This window comes from Hibiscus syriacus, unplaced genomic scaffold, assembly GCF_006381635.1.
Source record: "Hibiscus syriacus cultivar Baekdansim isolate YM2019G1 unplaced genomic scaffold, ASM638163v2 tig00002840_pilon, whole genome shotgun sequence".
Taxonomy (NCBI): Eukaryota; Viridiplantae; Streptophyta; class Magnoliopsida; order Malvales; family Malvaceae; genus Hibiscus; species Hibiscus syriacus.
In genome coordinates, this window is record NW_024061947.1 from 4,278,050 (window position 1) to 4,297,582 (window position 19,533).

General features: G+C 33.0%; 1 pseudogene; it reads right to left on the bottom strand.

The window, feature by feature from the left end:
• Positions 1-17,916: 17,916 nt before the first annotated feature.
• Positions 17,917-18,317, bottom strand: LOC120151742 (annotated as a pseudogene).
• Positions 18,318-19,533: the final 1,216 nt, after the last annotated feature.

Sequence of the window (19,533 nt, forward strand, 5' to 3'; positions counted from 1 at the left end):
GGGAACAAAACATCTTGACTTATCTATTTATGAGAAAGAGTATTTAGCTATTTTAATGGCTATTTCTAAATAGAGGCATTATTTTGAAGATAATCCTTTTATAATTAAAACAGATCATGAATCCTTGAAGCATTTGCTAGAACAGAAGCTCACTACTACAATTCAGAAGAAGGTTCTAACAAAATTGTTGGGATTGGATTACTCCATTTAGTTTCGCAAATGAAAACATAATAGAGCTGTTGATGCCTTATCAAGACAGCTTGAAGAAAATTCTGAATTCAAACAGTTATCTGCTACAGTAGTTATTCTTGCTTGGGTAAATGAGGTAGAAAACAGTTATAAAAATGATTCTTTGGCAAATGATTTAATTCCTAAGTTGCTACTTGATAATAATAGCATGACTGATTGATCTTACACTAAAGGTGTTCTACGATACAAAGGAAGAGTGTATATTGGTGACACAGGAGGATTAAGGAATCAAGTACTTTCTACACTTCATGATTTCCCACAAGGTGGCCACTCTGGAATACAAGCTACTTATCATCGACTAAAATTGTATTTTTATTGGAAAGGAATAAAGGCATTGGTTAAGTAGTATATTCAACAGTGTGATGTTTGTCAAAGAATTAAACAGGAACATGTCCTGCAACCTGGGCTACTACAGCCTTTACCTATTCCACAACAAGCTCGGGAGTTTATTACCATGGTTATTGAAGGGTGCCTCATTCTAATAGATACAATTCTATTTTGGTGATAATTGACAAGTTCACTAAATATGGGCATTTTTTTACCTCTGGTTCATCCTTTTACAGCCTCTGATATTTCTAAAGTCTATTTAGTTCAGGTTTACAAACTTCATGGTCAACCTAAGGTTGCTCTTTCTGATCGAGACAAGATTTTTACCAGTATTTTTTTGAAGGAGTTATTGAAATTATTAGGGACTAACACCCTATTTACAATTTCCTATCATCCTTAAATGGATGGTCATACTGAGAGGCTTAACCAATGTCTGGAACAATACCTACGAGGACTTTGTTTTTTAAAGCCTAATTCATGGTCTAAGTGGTTATCTCATGTTGAATGGTGGTATAACACAAGTTTTCATACAACATTGGGTACTACTCCCTTTACTGCCTTATATGGTTATAAACTACAAATAATGACTTGGACAACTGACTCACAGGTGGATGATGTGCAACAATTTATAAAAGACAAAGACAATATCAACGGTCTACTACTTGATCAACTTACTAAAGCACAACATCGAATGAAATATTATGTAGATCAGAAATGCAGTGATAGGGAGTTTATAGAAGGGGATTAGGTTTACCTTAAGCTTCAGCCTTATAAGCATACCTCTTTGGCTTTACGAAGAAACTTGAAGTTATCTACTCATTATTATGGTCCCTACAAAATCAAAAAGTGAATCAGATCAGTGGCATACGAACTGGATTTACTAGATCATTCTCGACTCCATCTTGTATTTCATTTTAGTCTTTTGAAACGAAAAATCGGGGATAACAGTGTTGCTACCAGAGACACACCTGAACTCATTTCTGATGGCCAACTTTGCATTTATCCTGCGATTTTTTTGAATAAACGAGTTATTAAAAGAAACAACAAGGCAATTACTAAACTATTAATCCAATGGTTGAATCTGGGAGTCGAAAATGCAACCTAGGAAGATTTTACAGTACTGCGCTCTCAATTTCCTTATTTCGATCCTTGTGGAAAAGCATCGACTACAGCTTGAGGTATTGTCTTGATCCACGAAGCGAAATTAGAAGCTGATGAGGAGAAAAGGGAAAAACGGTGAAATTAAGGATTTCAAATGAAAAGGGAATTGCAATTGGCAAAGTAGATGATGGGCAGAAGGATTGGGTGAAGAACATACCTGATGGGCAGATGGACCAGGCGTAGGAAATAGTTAATGGAGCAAAGGACCAAATGGATTATGGGCCAGGGAATGAGACAAGCCCAATAGTCTAAAATCACTCAACATAAAATAAAATGGTTAAGGATTCTAAGTTGTTAGAAGAAGAGTACAACTGGCAATTTGTTATGGAGCTATTCTCAATTATATTCAGTTGTAACTAGCAGAGAAAATTATCAATGAAAATTTTATGAATTCCTTTTTCTTCAATCTATTCTCTCTGTTTTCTTAAACCTTTCTTATTTCTTGAACTATCCAATTACAACACGGGCTGATTCGAATAAGTCAGGACGAAGCCTTGGAACCGGGAGGGCAACCAAAAAAAATAAATCTACATATTAAATTAAAATTAATAAATAAAGATATCACCATACCATTATCAATCTTATCAAACTCTTGGATTTCAATCTTGTTAGTCTCATCTTTTATTGATGGATTTCGAATATAATCTTGGATACACACAAGGATTTGTACCATGTTGGAGTTAAAGAACACCTAAATTGATCAAGTATAAATCCTCTAATACTAAATGCAGATTATAAAACTACGGTAGAGAACGGTATAGCTAACACATCTTTGACCATCTTTGAAAGAGTTGGAAATCAAGGATTATTGACTTTTTACCATAATAAAATATCAAATACATCATCATGATTTTCAATAACATCTCCTAAATATTTATCCAATTAAGATGTTTGCTTTTCATTTCAATAATACATCTTTTATGCAAATTCTTAATGCGTCTTTTCACTTTTTTGTTGTGGATCACTTAAAGAAGTAGAATTTCTCTCATTTGATTGGCCACAATCAATAGAAACTCGAGGTTTTTACTCATTTTACAATTCAAACAAAGTATTATTTAACTTTTACATCATTTTAGAAGATATTTCAGAATTATACATTTCATTAAGTGCAAATTCTAGATAATTCAATTTTTTGTCTAGAATCTAAAACACAAACAACAAATATAAGCATATTCATATTATTAATGTCACCCCGATATTATATTTATCTTTCATTTTCATGGCCATAGCACTAAAATCAATATCAACTCTTGATTAAACATCTCCTAATATGAATCCATTTCAGTGTACTCATCAAAAAAATTATTAGATGTAACATAAAAAGTTCATGAAACTCGCACATAAACTTCATAGAAGTATCTCAAAAAATCTCCCAAGTTTCTAAGACTATTCCAATCTTTTGTAGTTAGCCAATTGTCTCTTAACCCAAGTTTAATACTAAATTTTTTATCTTGTTCCTTAAATCTTTTAAAAGCTCTTTCAAAATTCTGAGTGGCGTCTAACATTAAGTATGTTGAGTTTCACCTAATACAAACATTAAGACACAACATTTATTTGTTGTGTATCTTTTTCACCTCAACACACTCAATAAATCTTTTCAATCTAGTTGGAGATTATCTCACACATCTTAGAGCCCCTAACACGTGCAACAAATTTATTCATTTCTTTTAAATCTTCAACAATAATTAAATACATAATATGTGTCATGCATCTCATATGAAGATATTTATAATTTGCAATACAACTCCTTTTAAGGAGTAATTGTTTTCATAAATAATCAATAACAACATCGTTGGAACTTGTATTAATAACAGTGACATTGAATAATTTATCAATCTCTCAATTCAACTAGAAATTCTCAATCATCATTTCAATAATATCCCCTTATGACTAGAAATTGAATAAAAATTTATAATTTTTTATTCAATTCATTGTCAATGAAGTAGACAATAAGACACATATAATTGATTCTTTACAAAGAAGTCCATGTATCATTAGTCAAACAAACTCTAGAACAAGAACTTTTCAAATATTATTTTAGCTTAATCATAAACATCCCTAGTTATAGTAAATCTAGAAGAAATCCAAAACATAGGACATGTAAGAGACATAAATTTTCTAAAACTTTCACTCTCAAGAAACTTGAAAGACAATTCACCAATTACAATCATTTGGACTAAAACATTTCTAATTACTTCTTGATCAAATTTCCATGTTGTAATATGTCTTAATTCCCCTTCAAGACCTTATTAGGTAAACTAATTGGCCTTGATTATTGTTAACAATATTAGTAGGTTTTTTCTTACATTGTTTCATGTGATACTTCAATGATCCAGTTATATTTTTTTTCCATCACAACATAATTGTTTTCACTTTGCATCTACACTTACTTTGACACCTTGTTGCTAACAAATTTAATAAAATGAGATCATACTTCTGATCTTGGAGTGATGGATTTTAGTTTAGCAGCAGTCCTTTTGTTTTGTTGATTTGACTTGAAGCTTTAGCATTATTATTTGAATTTTCAAAACTTGTCAAAGACAGTGAAACATTGCCCTCAATAGATGCTTTTGTACTGGACATCTAATAAAAAAGCTTATATATTTTTATATAATTTTAAATACTAACTTAAAGTAAAGTGTGTACCATGATGATTAGTTAAAACAAAAAACGAACACTAAATAAAGTGTGTATAAATATTAGAAGTAACATAGGTCCTAATTTCAATGACATACGAATATGTAAGTACAATGGTGAAGTAAGGCATTTGTACCTTAACAAATTGATTGTGGATTTAGGAAGGAAGCAAACAACTTACACAAGTGAATGGCTCAAAAGAGATGGTTAAGGTGGTAAACGTATAGGTGAAATAGGTAGGCTATTTAAATAATAAATGATGGAAGCGGAAGATGGTTAATTTGGCTATGGTTATGGCGATGAAACAAAGGGATGGAAGTGAGGATAGTATCTTGAAGAAGTCTCAAAGAAGAACCAATGATATAGAGAGCAAAGACCCAGACTTTATATTGCTTCTTCAAGGGGTGGTGTTAAGTACTTTGACCCACTAGTTATATGAACTAGGAACCAGAAGTATCAAGGTGAAAAAAGGGTTGACACCAAAAGTATAAAATACTTGATAAGTCGATAAAAGTCACCAGGACTTAAGGAAGAGAATAATCTCACTTATATTAATCAAAAAGTCTGATTACAAATGAAATATAATGGCCTATTTATAGTTTTTGAAGGGACTTGGCCGAATAGGTACATGTTGGTTCGGCCAGCCCTTGTACCTTCCTAAAATGACATGATTTTTAATGAAAAAACAAGACTTTAATGAAAATACATACTCTTGGCCGAATGGTTATGTGTTGGTTCGGCCCTAAGGATGATTTGAATGCATTTGGAAGTTATTTGGGAGCCAAAATGAAGAGGAAAGAGTCTTTGGCCGAATAGGAAGCATCCCTCAGTGTTTTGGCACCAATTTGATGTCATATGAGTGTACATGCTTGAATGATGCACATGGCAGCCTATTTGAATGCACATGGGTGATCTAGGGAGCCTTGTGGTGTAGCCTTGTGCATGGGATGATGGCTGGTCATGTGCACCATCTTGGGCGTGCATGTGTCTCCTCCTAGCTAGCTTGAATGTGGAGCTAGCTTAGCAAGCATGGGGCTGCTTGTGAACAAGCTTCCTAGCCGAGTCCTTGTGAGCTCAATAACAGCATGTTCAGCTACATTCAGCTACCATTGATATCATTTTTGACAACTCAGCTCCAAATAGTCCAACTAGCTGAGTTTAGCTAGCCATGAGCTCCTCCAGCTGAATTGAGCTTTCCTTAGTGTTCCATGAGCTTCCATGTTCCTTGTGAGCTGTTTGTGAGCTGCATTTGATGTCCAAAAAATCCAACAAGCTACCCCAACGTGTGCCATGATCCAATGTACCTACATGTGCAAGGAAACAAGGTAAGTCCATGGCATTGAGCTGATATGAGCTAAATACCTTGCTGTCATGCATGAATATGGCAATGTGAGCTATGATTGAAGGTCATGAGCTAAATATATCATCTTATAATATGTATTAACTAATGCATAAAGCCTAAGTGCTAAAATGAATGCATAGGAGCTAATAAAATGAATGATAATTATGCTGCCTTGATGTATATGTGATAATCATGCTTAAATGAATGCAAGACTAATTTATACTAACATTGTGTATATATGTTGTATGCATGAATATCATTTAACATGGTATTCATAATAAATGATAAATGAAAACATGTAATAATAATATCCTAAGAAATGATATGTAATCATAGCATATATTTGAATGATATGAAGGACATGATCAACTAGGCATAGGATGAAATTATTATGATAATTTATACTAACATGTGAATGCATGCTTATGATAGAATAGAATGTATGAATGATATAATATAAGATAGGGTTAGGAAGAACTCCCTTAGAAACAGCAATGAAAAACATCCATGGTGTGATCAAGTCATGGAGAAAGTTGGAGCTAGTTTGGATTGTATCAAATGGATTCAAGTTGAGGTTTTTAATTGTATACTCCATTGATTTTACTTTTGATCCTCAATTAGTATTTAGATAAAAACATTCAAAATTCCTAACTATACATGCAATGCGAGTCTTTATGGACACTTGCAAAATGAAGTTATGTCATGATTTTTTCTCTCCACATATATCTAAATCTATGTACATATTGATAAAGAAACAATCTCAAATTTATGTGTGTATTTATTGAATAAAATATCAAATTAAATCTAGATATATTAGAATGATTAAAATATTTGATTAATAATAAGATTATATCTATTGATTTGATTCTGAAATTAAAATGTGACAACGTGCACTTGCCTTTACCAAAAAGATAGCTACAGAAAATCATCAAACTTGCCCCCCAACACAGACATAGATAGTGAAAGATGAATCACTTTCTCTGTCCACAAATACACTAAGAATTTGGCATTCAATACAATAAAACTGTTCTTCAATGGCATTTTTAGTGCAAACGCCACTAAATTTAAACATATAGCAACATTTACATTCCAAAAGCCACAAAATTGTAACTTTAGTGGCGTTTTTATTCAAACACCGCGACAGAGTTGTAGTTTAGCAGCGTTTGTATAAAAACGTCGCCATAGGGTCATCTATAGTGGCATTTTTTTCAAAACAATGCCGCAAGAGAGTTGTACTTTAGCGGCGTTTTTATACAAAAGCCGCAATAGGTTCATCCATAGTGGTATTTCTCAATAACCGTCGTGACAGAGTATTACTTTAGCGACGTTTATATAAAACAGTCGTAATAGGTTTTGACTATAGTTGTGGTTTTTCAACAAACGCCGCAAAAGTTATTACTTAGCGGTGTTTGTATAAAAATGTCGTAATAGGGTTCATCTATAGTGATGTTTTTTCAACAAACGCCGCAAAAACGCGTATTTTAGTGGCGTTTTTAAAGAAACATCGCAACGAACTCATGCTATAGTGGCGTTTTGTAGATAACCGTCGTAAAAACACGTACTTTAGTGGTTTTTTTGGAGAAACACTGCAATAGGATTAATATATGACAAAGTCTTCCCCGATCCCTAAATTCATTTCAACATCTTTATAACTTCTTCCTCATTTTGGTATACAACATCTTCTCCAACTCGGCGCCTGGTCACCAACGTCGCTCCTCCGCTCACCATCATCGCTCCTCCGATCACCATCGTCTCTCCTCAAGGCTCAATATTCAAGTACTCTTTTAGTGTTGTGTTTCCTTAATCTAACCCCATTTTCCCCCTCATTCATTCAGTATTGTAGAAAATCAACTGAGTTTCCTTTGTAATCCTTGAATGCGAGTTTTCTAACGTTGTCTTTGTATCCGTCGCTAAATTGATGCTGTAATTTTTTATTTGGATTGGGTTTCTATCTATATTTCTGAAAGTTTGAGCATTTTTTTCCTTCCATAATCCCTATATTATCGTCGAGAATAGAGTTCCCCATGAAATACCTTCGATACCTATTTTCTTAAAGAAATAGTTTACCTACATTTGAAATTTCTTGCCTCAAATTGGGTATCCATTCAGTTTGCTTCTACTTCCTCCCAAATCGATTTAGCAATTGAACATTTCCTTAAGATGTGTTTAATGGTTTCGACTTCACTCTGACAAATGCTACAATTTGGGTTCTGTGTCATCTGTTTTTTCTCTCTTATTTCATTTGTGTTTAATCTGTTGAGGAAGCTTAACCACACAAACATTATAATTCTTTCCGTGGTTTTAATTCGCTAAATCTATTCAATCTTCTCCTTTTGCTGATCCACCGAAACATTATTTATGATATCTCTGAAAGCTGACTTGATAGTGAAAGCTTCATCCTTAGAGAATCCCCACTTAATATCATCATCTTATTCCCGTTGTCTTGCCAAACTTAATGAAATGCTAACTGATTGAATATGATGAGGGTTAGTTGAAATGTGTTTAATTTGTAGCTGGGTTAAGTTTGTTTTTAAAAAGCAGATATGAGCTAATTGATTGAATATGATGAGGGTTAGTTGAAATGAATAGCATTTGACAAGCAGATTATTTGCATTCATGATGTAGTGTATTTGAGGATGTTTAGGCAGGTTGTGTGCATGATTCTCATTATACATATTTTGATGGTACTTGATAGTTTTGAAGCTGACCAGTCATTTGGTTGCTTGTGACGTTTTCCTGAAATTTGATTGTACTACTATTTTACTTATGAATTTTTCCTGAAATCTCGAAAGATTACGAGCCAATGCCTGATCACGGATGGAGAATATAGCTATTTTGTATTTTAACTAATGATTTAAGAGGGCTAATCCTCTTTCATGAATTGAAAATTTTAGGAATTGAAGTTGAATTAGTTGTCATTGCCCTCAAAACTGTGGTACTGCACTACTGCTGTTATGTTATCATTTTTTTGTTCCTTGTTTAAATATTGTTTTCCTTTCAATTTTAAGTTGCAATTTTGGCATGTGAAGAGTTATGCTGCTCTCTTTTTAGTTGATTTTGATCATGAAAGATGTATCATTTATGCCATATTGTTGTAGCTTTAGGTTAGTGACTATGTTGGAATTGCCTTGTTAGTCGATGCCACAACTTCTTCATGTAGTTTTAGTTCACACGGTTGGAACTTAGAAAGTGTTACCGAAATATAATATTTTCTCTTTCATTCAAAGCCTTCTTGCTTATGAAGTTCTATATAATCCAATCATCTCGCAACATTCTAATGCAATTATTGTTTTTTTTCCTTGATATGGTGTCCCAGTTGTCTTTACCTTACCTGTTTATTCCTTGAAATTGTGTCCTTGTTGTCTTTCTCTGTTTCTTCCTGAGGTGCTCTAGTGCTGTCAACTTCACATCCTGTATATCACATTTATATTATCTCTATTATATTGCTGCTCAATAGTCTTTAACCCATTTATTCAAGAACTGTTATAATGGTGCTAACTTCCTTAATATGCCTTTTCATTTTTAGTAGATTGTTTCTCGGTTCATTCTTCATATACTCTGTGTTCATGTGAAAGTGTTATTATGCTCTTTGCTCCTTAGGAAGTCACGTGTACTAGTTCTCATGTAATAGATTGAGGACACTCGAACTAGTTTACAAAAAGATAGAGTAAGAGAAATTACCGTCGGAATGTCCACGTGGCGTATTTGCTCTGAAGACGAATCAAATTATCGTTGGGAGACTTTCTGTCCGTTCTTGCCGTCGAAACTCGATGATGACCCAAAAGGAACTCCCATTGCTCCATATCCTTCCATGGCCGATCTCCTACTTCAAGGTAATAATCTCTGAATCTTTCTGCCGCTGAATTTTTATTTTATACTCTCAATTTTCATAGATCGTACACATGCAGGACGTTCGAAGATTATTGAGAACGATGGTAGAGGAGCGGATAAATACCCGATGTTCAGAACTGAATTGGGGAAATCTATGGCGTTGAAAGAATCTTCAATTGCAAAAGCATTATCTATCCTCGATGAAGACAACGCTGCCTCTATTGTTACTCCAAGTAAATGCTTCTATCTTTTATTTTTATTTTTTGTTTAATGTTTGTTCAGTTCCCAAGCCACCTCCAATCAAGTTTCATACTGTAGGTGGAAGGTCGTTATCTGTTTCAAGTGAAGCACTGGAGCGCGCAAGGAGTCTTCTTGGTGAACCGGACCTAGGGGATTTATTTGGTGAAATGGATGAAGAGCTTCTCCATATATAGTTAACACAGAGGAAAAACTTAACGATGCTTCATCAAACAAAGAAAACTGTTTTTTTACTTCCTTTCCCCATTAAGAAGCAATGAAGACTAAATTCTAGTGAACAATATTTTTTTAACTGAAAGTGGAAGAACCTAGAGTAAATTCTAGAGAACAATGTTAAACTACATTACATTTAATTTTAATGTTTATAAATTTTAATTTATTTTGTTGTTAAGTATTTTTCTGCATAATTTGTGTCTTATTTAAAATGTATTTTTGTTGTTAATTAGATAAAGCTACATGATATTAAATTTAGGTGATGTAGAGCATAAATGAAATATGCAAAATCAATTAATCTTAGCTAAAGAAAGGTAATTAGCGGCATTTGTATCTAAAAACGTCGCTATAGATCTGACCTTTTGCGGCATTTGTTCCAAAAACGCCGCTATAGATCTGACGTTTTGCTTCGTTTGTTCCAAAAATGCCTCTATAGATATGACCTTTTGCGGTGTTTGTTCCAAAAACGCCGCTATAGATCTCGACCTTTTGCGGCGTTTGTTCCGAAACACCGCTATAGATATCGACCTTTTTCTGCATTTGTTCTAAAAACGCCACTATAGATATCGACCTTTTGCGTCGTTTGTTCCAAAAACGCCGCTATAGATCTTGACCTATTGCGGCATTTTTTGTTCTCAAACGCCGCTAACTTTAGCGGCATTGGTATGGCCAGCGCTTCTTACGGAGTTTTTCCTATCGCCGCAAGTGATTTTAGCGACGCTTAAAAACGCCACTATATGACTAAAAAACGCCGCTAAGACTTTGTTTTACTGTAGTGTTTTTTAAAAACTTAAACTGAAAACCCAAAGTCAAAACTCAAAGTATATAAAACATGATAATGTGGGTACATTAATATATGCAAAAAATAAAAAAATAAAACTTTTTTTTTGTTTTGAACTACCTTAATAGATCTGTAGTAGTTTTCATCTCTGTTATGACGCTTTGAATGATTGAAGTAGTTCCCCTCGCTTCACCTACAAATTACTACGTCTGAAAAATTTTGGAGGAAATAAATACGTAAAAATTAAATGTAACAAAGGTTTGATAAGTTACCAACACTTCATCTTGGTGGCTCGAAAAGGCACAAGTTTAAAAAATCCAACACCGTAGGATTGAGAAGTGAAAACTGAGAAGAAATCGTAAAATTTTAGACTTTAGAAAAGTAACGGTCGTTTAGGGTTCCTTCTATTAGACAAGTTTTCTGTCTAACTAATTTTAATATTTTATTTATATTTTAGGGGTTTAAGTTAATTGGGTCTTTCTCTTGGTTTAAACAAATTGGGTTCTAAGGCCAATTAGGTTAAAAATATATAGATAATATATATAATATTTAATATCTAATAATTTCAGTTAATTCGTTTAATTAGCCAATTTTAAACCGAATTAATCGATAACTGAAATTTGAAAAAAAACATTAACAATTACCTGGTGGAACCTAAAATTAACATATCAATTAACCAAACAATTTAGTTCGAATGTTTAATCAGTTTTAATCGAAAATTGAACACCCCCGCTAAGAATCTCTAGATCATCCCAAGAACCCTATGATACGTCAAATAAGAAGATTTAATCAAAAAGTATGATTTTTTGTAATCAAGCAAAGTTACTTCGTAATTAATTAAAGGTAATATTTGCTCTCCAAGTATATTTAGCTTTTATGGTTTTCCCTCTACTTTTTATGGACTTTTGTAGTCTATAAGTAGACACTTTTTCTTTGCATTCTTCATCAATTTATAAATTAGTTCCAAAGTCTATTGAGAGAATTTTTTTCTTTAAAATTTTAATTGTGTTCTTACTTCGAAGTACGAAGATCCAATTGTGTTGCTATGTATTGAGGTGTTCTTCTTTACCATCTTAATTTTCAAGAACTAATTATTCTTAAAAGGTTGGACGTCTATCTTTATTAATTCTAAGCCCATGTCTAAGTTACTAAGGTGAAATATTCTTAAGGATGAAGGTTAATCCACCCAATCGTACGTTCTTAATATGAAGTATCATCATATTCAATCCTTTAATTTCTTCTTTCAATTTGTTCTTGATTATTCTATTTGCAAATTTCCATATTCGAGTCGGTGAAAGTTAAGATTTACAGCTTCAACACAGCATCAAAGTCAATCATTTACTTCTTTTTCTTTCTCTTGTTTCTTTCTTTTAAATTCGTGTCTTTTCTTTTATAGAGTCATTTGGGGAAATTTTTGAATTCTAACTTGTGTTTTTATTCAGATCATCATATATATTCAAGCAAGAGTTTAACTAATCTAATCTTTCGAATTTTCAACGAGTTTTCAACGACCCCTAAAAGAACAAGGAATAACATTAATCTTTTAACCAATGAGAACGATTAGTTCCTGTTCTATATATTATTATTAAATTAGTTAAAATGTATATATTATGAATACATTAATTAAATTTTAATATAATATATAAATTTTTAAAATCCATATAATTTTTTTAAAAATTCTAAATCTAATTATAATCCAATCAAGAGAGAAGGAGAAAATGAGATTATATAGGAACGAGATTATATAGGAACATGACAAACACATGATTTTATATAAGGAAAATCCCATGAGGGTGAAAATAAATTTTTAATAAAAAATACATAAAAAATCTAAAATAAAATGTAATTATAAAATTTAAAGCCCACTCCCCCTTGATCCATCCCTGAGAGACAAGGAAGGGGAGTACTCGTAATAGGTCTGGAACCTATAACTAAAGAGAATATAATAAAATAAAGATGAGTGACTGACCAATCATTAAATGTAATTACTAAAAATTCATATAAAATTCTAAATTTGCTACAAATCAATAGATAAATAATTTTATTATTATTTAATAATAATTTTATTATTATTTAATAATAATTTCGTTTATTGTTTAGATTTTAATTGATTTCACTGTCATTGTCATTAATATGATTGGATTCTAATATCCAAACATTTATTAGTTACAATGTACAAATGTCATATTATTTTTTGATCTCATCTTCTTTCCAAACCAACATCAAAACATCAATTTTTTTATTAATCTTAAAAAAATTCAACGTAATATATGTTTAAAGATAATTTTCAAAAATTTGATATTGAGTGCTCACACTCCTGGTATTCTTGGCATTCAAACTCAGGACCTTAAAGAATAACAACAATTTATTTACCACCAAAATCATTTGGTTCGTGCCATCAAAACATCACTCAATATAAATATCACGGGAACAATAATATGAAAAATATTAATCAAACGATGTTTGATTTCTTTTCTAAAAAATATTAAAATTCACAATATAATGTATCAACAAATATTTTAAAAAAAATATTTTATGAAATTCACTGGGGTTTACCAATTATTTCAACATGCTTAAGACACTATTTGTAAATATGAATGAATGAGTTAATTAAGTTATAAATGCATTTTCCCTAAAACCATTAAATGAAAAGAAAAAACCATTTATTATTTAAAAAGAAGTCACATGCATATTATACTATTGACGGATAAATTATGGGTTGCGAAAGTTGTAGGCGATTCACTTTTTCAAGTTTGAAACGAAGAGTTGCATTCGACAATTGTATGATCCAAAGAAGATAAAGAATAGTAGACCGGTTAAGCATATAAGAGGAAGAGAGGTCGGGGAGAGAGAGGAAATTATGAATATTATATAATTATTTATATATTGACCTTCAGTGTTGGTGATAAACTTAGGGGTGATAATTATTTACAAGTTGACAGATTAAATATATTTAATTATCTGATAACATATTTGATTATTACAATTCATGTCAATTTCTCAAATGTGGTATGTCAATTACTCAAAGAACATAAAATTCTAAAAGCTTTTGAAGAATTGAGAAAACTTGAATATTGAAAGATGAAAAAATGACGAAAAAGTAAGTAATTTCCGAGAAAATCGAAGAAATAGAACAAAAATAAAAACGCATAACAATCATTTTCTGTTGAAATCACATGCCCCTATAGGTAAGTTAGGCTTCATTATTAGATAGCCTTTAAGAAGTTGATATTTCCTTAGAATAAGATATCATATAAAAATATAGACATGAATAACCATTTATTGTGAATTTATTAGCTTTATTTTCTAATTTTATTAATTTGATGGGCTTATGAATTTAAATTCAATCACATATTTTATACAACTGAATTCATCGTCTAAAATACATACATAAGACGAAATAACAAGTATTGTAAAATATATGTGTGTGTTTTCTTATAGGTTAATGACACGCGTCGTTATGATGTCAAAATAAAATATCTTTAATCTCAATAAAAGAAAAAGAATAGAATAGTGAGAGTAAGAGTCCATCCACAGGGACTAGGAGTATGATAATCTTCTTGCTTGTGACCTTGCTTGGGACCTGACTTGTGAAGACAATTTAAGGGGGATTTTGGAGAATCGAAACGTAGTGAAAAGAAAAATAAAAATATTGAAAGATGAATTGAAAGAAATTGAAAAGAAAACAAGAAAGAAAAGTGGAAAGTTCAATTGATTGAAACAGATTAAAATGAAAAAAGTAAATTAAGAGAGTGAAATTTAATTGTAAAACTAGCATTGGCTAAAGCTTTTGTATCGATTTTAAAACAGTCCTTGAAAAGGATTTTACCTCAGGGCTCACGACAGTTACAGTCTATAGGGACCAACTCCTATAACTTGTTTTTCTCTCCAATGAATAAAAAATCTATTTTTAGATCTCAACTATTTGTGAGTAAATAGTGTCTATCGCATATAATTCATCACTTTTAAAATCTATAAAAACCTGACTCAGATTCTATCGTCTCAACTGAGAATCTAACTCGATTTCAGTTCCCTATAGCAACTCGCCGCTAAGTTGTTCTCAGGAAGTCGAATGTGCCACATACCTATCCTTCCTCCTAACTATTAATCGAAACTGAAGTTTAATTCCAACATGCACTTTTTGAAACTAAATCGCTTTGATTATAAAAGGATGGTCGATTATCAATCCTTGATTCCCAAAAAACTGAAAATGTAACCCTTGAGGGTATGAAGCGCTTTTCAATTATCACGACTTAGACCGAGTCATTGGTTTAGCCCTTGGCTATAGAAAACTTAGCTAAACATGTAGAAACTATACTTAGCATTTTGAAAGAAAAATAAAGTAACTTGAAAACTAAAAAGAAAGAAAAACTTTTATAAATGTAAAGAAGAAAAGAAACAAGAGAGCTTGAAAATGATTGAATGCTCAAGTGATGAGTTGAATGATGCCTTGAGGTTTACCCCAATGAGTATTTACAGTCCTAAAAAAACCTAGAAAATAATATTCAAAACAAATGATAATTCCTAAAGATAATTCCTAAAAATAACATTAAGATAAATCCTAATTTAGAATTAAAATTCGGCTAAGTCTCTTTCTCCACACCACTGATGACATGATCTTCTAGAAACTGCTGATTGGACGCCATGTCACCTACCACATCAACTTCCATGTCAACTACCATATCATCACCACATCAGCCGCTAACTAAATCTAATATCCATTACTTAGTATGAAATGATTCAACAATCAAGAAGACTTCAAAACGGATTGTAACGGGGCTAAGGTTCAGGTAGGATAAAGGCCAAGAAATAGGGTTTTAAAATTCAAGACAAAGTAGAGACTATTCTGAAAATTTATTCAAATGAAGGTAAAAATGAAAGGAAGGCGAAACAAGAAAAACAAAGCTTTATTTACTTCTTTTTTCTATTTTTTCTATTTTTTTCTTTTTCTTTTTCAAAACATTCTATTTTTTTCTTTCTGTTTTTTCTTTTTTCTTCTCGAACCAAAAAAAATCTACACTTAATTTCTGCACTATTCGAAGCAAACTGAATTGGTTTTTCTATTGTTTGAACAAGATAAATTTCTGGAGTGTTTTGTTCGATTTTGCACTGTATTTTTTGAACAGTTTTTTCTAGTCTTTTTTTCGGAAATAATCTCACCTTGTCTTGAAAAGAGGAAAAATAAAATAGGCTCGAGTTTAAAAATGTGGTGAATCAAAGAAAATGATATAAGGCTCAAAGTGGTTCACTGGGTGAAAATAAAAAGGGCATGTTATTTGTTTAAGAAGGGAAATGGGTTTAATACTAATGCCTCTATCATATCATAGCATCATAATCAAAAGTGTAGTCTCAACAAGCATCGAGTTACATGTTTTATAATGCAATCAATTGGTTCGACACACTCAATCGAAACAAATAGAAAGAATAAAATATATGCTCATTAGGCTCAAAACTCACACGAAAGGCTTATTGAACTAAGTCATGCTCCAATTCAATCAACAAATTCATGAAATTACTAAGAAAAATTTACATCAACTAGTCGTGCCATGTTATCTTGAATCCTAAATTTAATAAGAACATGCTTGAATTCACAAATAAACACAAAGAAATTAAATCAAAATAAAGATCGACAACCAAGATTATCAATGATTCAAATCAAGAAATAACTCAATTTCAATCAAAGAATAAGCAAAGGCTAATTTGATTTCTAATTCCATACCTCACTTAAAATCATATTGCCCCAATATGAATAATAAAAAGTAAAATGCAAAAGAGAGAGGGTGAAAATACACCCCGATCAATGTCGATTGCGGTCGTGGCCACGTATAGAAGGTCCCAAACGAAGGTACGAAAGTATCTCGACAATGTTGGTTTCTATGGAGTCTAGCCGACCATGCATCTCATGGATTTCACTATACACGTTCGATGGTGCATGCTCCTCTGGTGACGTGGGTTGAGTAGTCCTCTAAAGAAATACGCGCTCATTGTATGGTGTAATCGAACCGAGAGGGACAATGTATGGTGCACTGGGAGTTCTGGCAAGCAGTCTGATCGAGTCCAAACACCTAGAATCAAAAGGATCAATTTCAAAAGTATAAGTAAATTGATTAGAATAAAATGTAAACGGAAATAAACGAGATGCAAGGCGAGTAATGTAGGGTATGAGAATTAGTGGGCGATCGAAACACATAACACACTCAAAGGCATGGTGTAATCGAGCCAAGAGGGACAACGTATGTTTCACTGGGAGTTCCGGCGAGCAGTCTGATCGAGTCCAAACACCTAGAATCCAAAGGATCAATTTCAAAAGCATAAGTAAATTGATTAGAATAAAATGTAAACAGAAATAAATGAGATGCAAGGCGAGTAATGTAGGGTATGAGAATTAGTGGGCGATCGGAACGCACAACACGCTCAAAGGCATGCGCGAACCAAAAACCCAAATTTACCTTCACACCGGTTTGCATACACCATAGGAAAAATAATTCAACCTTACTTAGCGAGGATGTAGTGTCATTATGCCCGAAATAATTATATGCAAGGAATCAGTGTATGTAGTAGAGAGCGAGATCGTAAATATACCATCATTTAGTGTTGCGCGCTGTCGGAACCGTCTTTCGGTTGACCCGGAATTGGGTTTCGACTTAGGGAAAATGAATTGGAGCCGCCACTGATCATTTTAAAATATTTAGGTAGATCGGACATCATCTTACCTGATCTATGTTTTACCAAAAATGTGTCGGGTTCGGAAGTCAGTTACAGTCAAGGAAGGATTAGCACCCTTGAACTGCCCTCTCGGTACCATTTAATTTGCCGGTTATCTTAGTTACGAAAATTAAAATTTAAATTAAAATTTAAAACATTCGATTTAAATTACTTACCTCTGATCGATTAAAAAATTCCCCTAAAAAATCAAAAAATGTTAGATAAAAATAATAAATAAATATTAAAAAATCAAATGGAAAAAATAAAAAAATAAAATTTTAAAAGCAATAAAATAAATGAAATAAAAAGAAGAAACCCATTTACTTTACCATTTACCACTAAATCCATTTCCATACAACCTTAACCCAACGATTGTTTCCCTAAGCCCAAAGTGTAACCCGTAACATTAAGGCTACCCAAATGAACTAAACCTTTGCACTGGTTCTCCACCAAGCTCCACCGTAGGTTGTCATATGGATAAACCTTAGGTGCAAATAGAATTTTATAGGCTTTATCATTCCACCAAGCTAATATTCCCAACGATGTAAAGAAGCTCAAACCTCCGCACATCCAAGCCAATGCCTTGTACTTCCCGACAATATCAGCAATTCGATCTATGCAAGGTTCTGGGAAGGTGGTTCCATTGTCCCAAATTAGCTCGTCATTAACAGGAAGAGGCTTTTCGGGCACGATGCGTTTGCCAACAGGGAGACCCATGCCGGAATGAATGCGGAGAGAGGAAGAAGATGAGCGTGAAACGATGTCGTTTCTACCCATGATCTTTGACGCTACGTTACTTAATAGTCTTGTCATTTTTACTCTTCTTCTTCTTTCCCTTTCTTGAAACCAAACAGAAGTTATGAATTTGGTAAATTGATGTGTTGTGAGGTGGAAGCAGGAAACGTTAGGGGTTTTTTAGCTGTTTAGAGGGATGCTTCAGTAGGTTTTAGCCCGTATTCGAGGGCTAGAGAGTGAATTGAGAAGTAAGGGTTAGCTTAGGTTTGCTTTGGGGGTCGTTATCGGCCATCGTTTATGGCGTTGAGTATCGTCGGTGAGGAACATTGGCCTTGGTTCGTTGGAGAGAGCGGCTCCCATGAGAAAGAGGGAGGTTGAGTGGCATTTTATAGCTTTTGTTGATGAAATTGAAAGAGAGAAAAGAGGGTGTGAGGCTGAGAATCGTGGAGATGTGGGTGGTGAGGGAAGAAAGTGTAAGCGAGGTGAAGGAGTTGTCTGTAGTGGTGGATAGTGGGTAGGTAAACATGGGGCCTGAAAAAATATTAAATAATTAATAATAATAATAATAAATAAATAAATATTTTTTAAAATCCGGACAAAAACGGGTGTCTACAATTGCCCCTTTTTGAACATTCTTGTGTTAATAAGGATAGGGCAAAGACGAAAAAAAGACAACTTGTTTTTTTCCGGTTCTCTTTTTTTGATTTGATTTGGGGGACGACACTGCTCATAGGTGATGAAGAGGCATGGTCGTCTATGGGTGATAACACGGTTCCTGTGACACTAAGTCGATCCATTGGGCAAGATATCCTTCTTCGTGAAGTTGAAATCGTTGGTTTCTTGAGCGCGATAACCCTCGTTGTGACATTGAAACCGAGTTTAAAGTATTGGGAAGTAGCTTTTGGATTGTCTTCTAGCCCAATATATTTTGTTGTGAAGCTAAAATTTGACCTGAATGAAACAGGTTTTTCATTGTTGTGTCAGAGATGACTTTTTAGTCGTGAAATTGGATCAATCTTTTGGGTACGATATCCTTCATTAAGAAGTTGAAATCGTAGGTGAATAGTAAAGTGTCTCTTTGTTACCAATCTTGGTCGACCTTGGTCTTCTTCTAGATTTAAGGATCTGGGTGTGAAAATTTGACCGAAAAGTAGTTCATTGTTGATACAACGCGGTTGATATGCCCTCGAGCTGAATGGAATCAAACTCAAAAGTCTTCATTGATAGATAACCCTTCTTGCCTTGAGCTATGTTGTACTAAGCTGAGAGATTGACCCAGATCTTCCTCTTGACT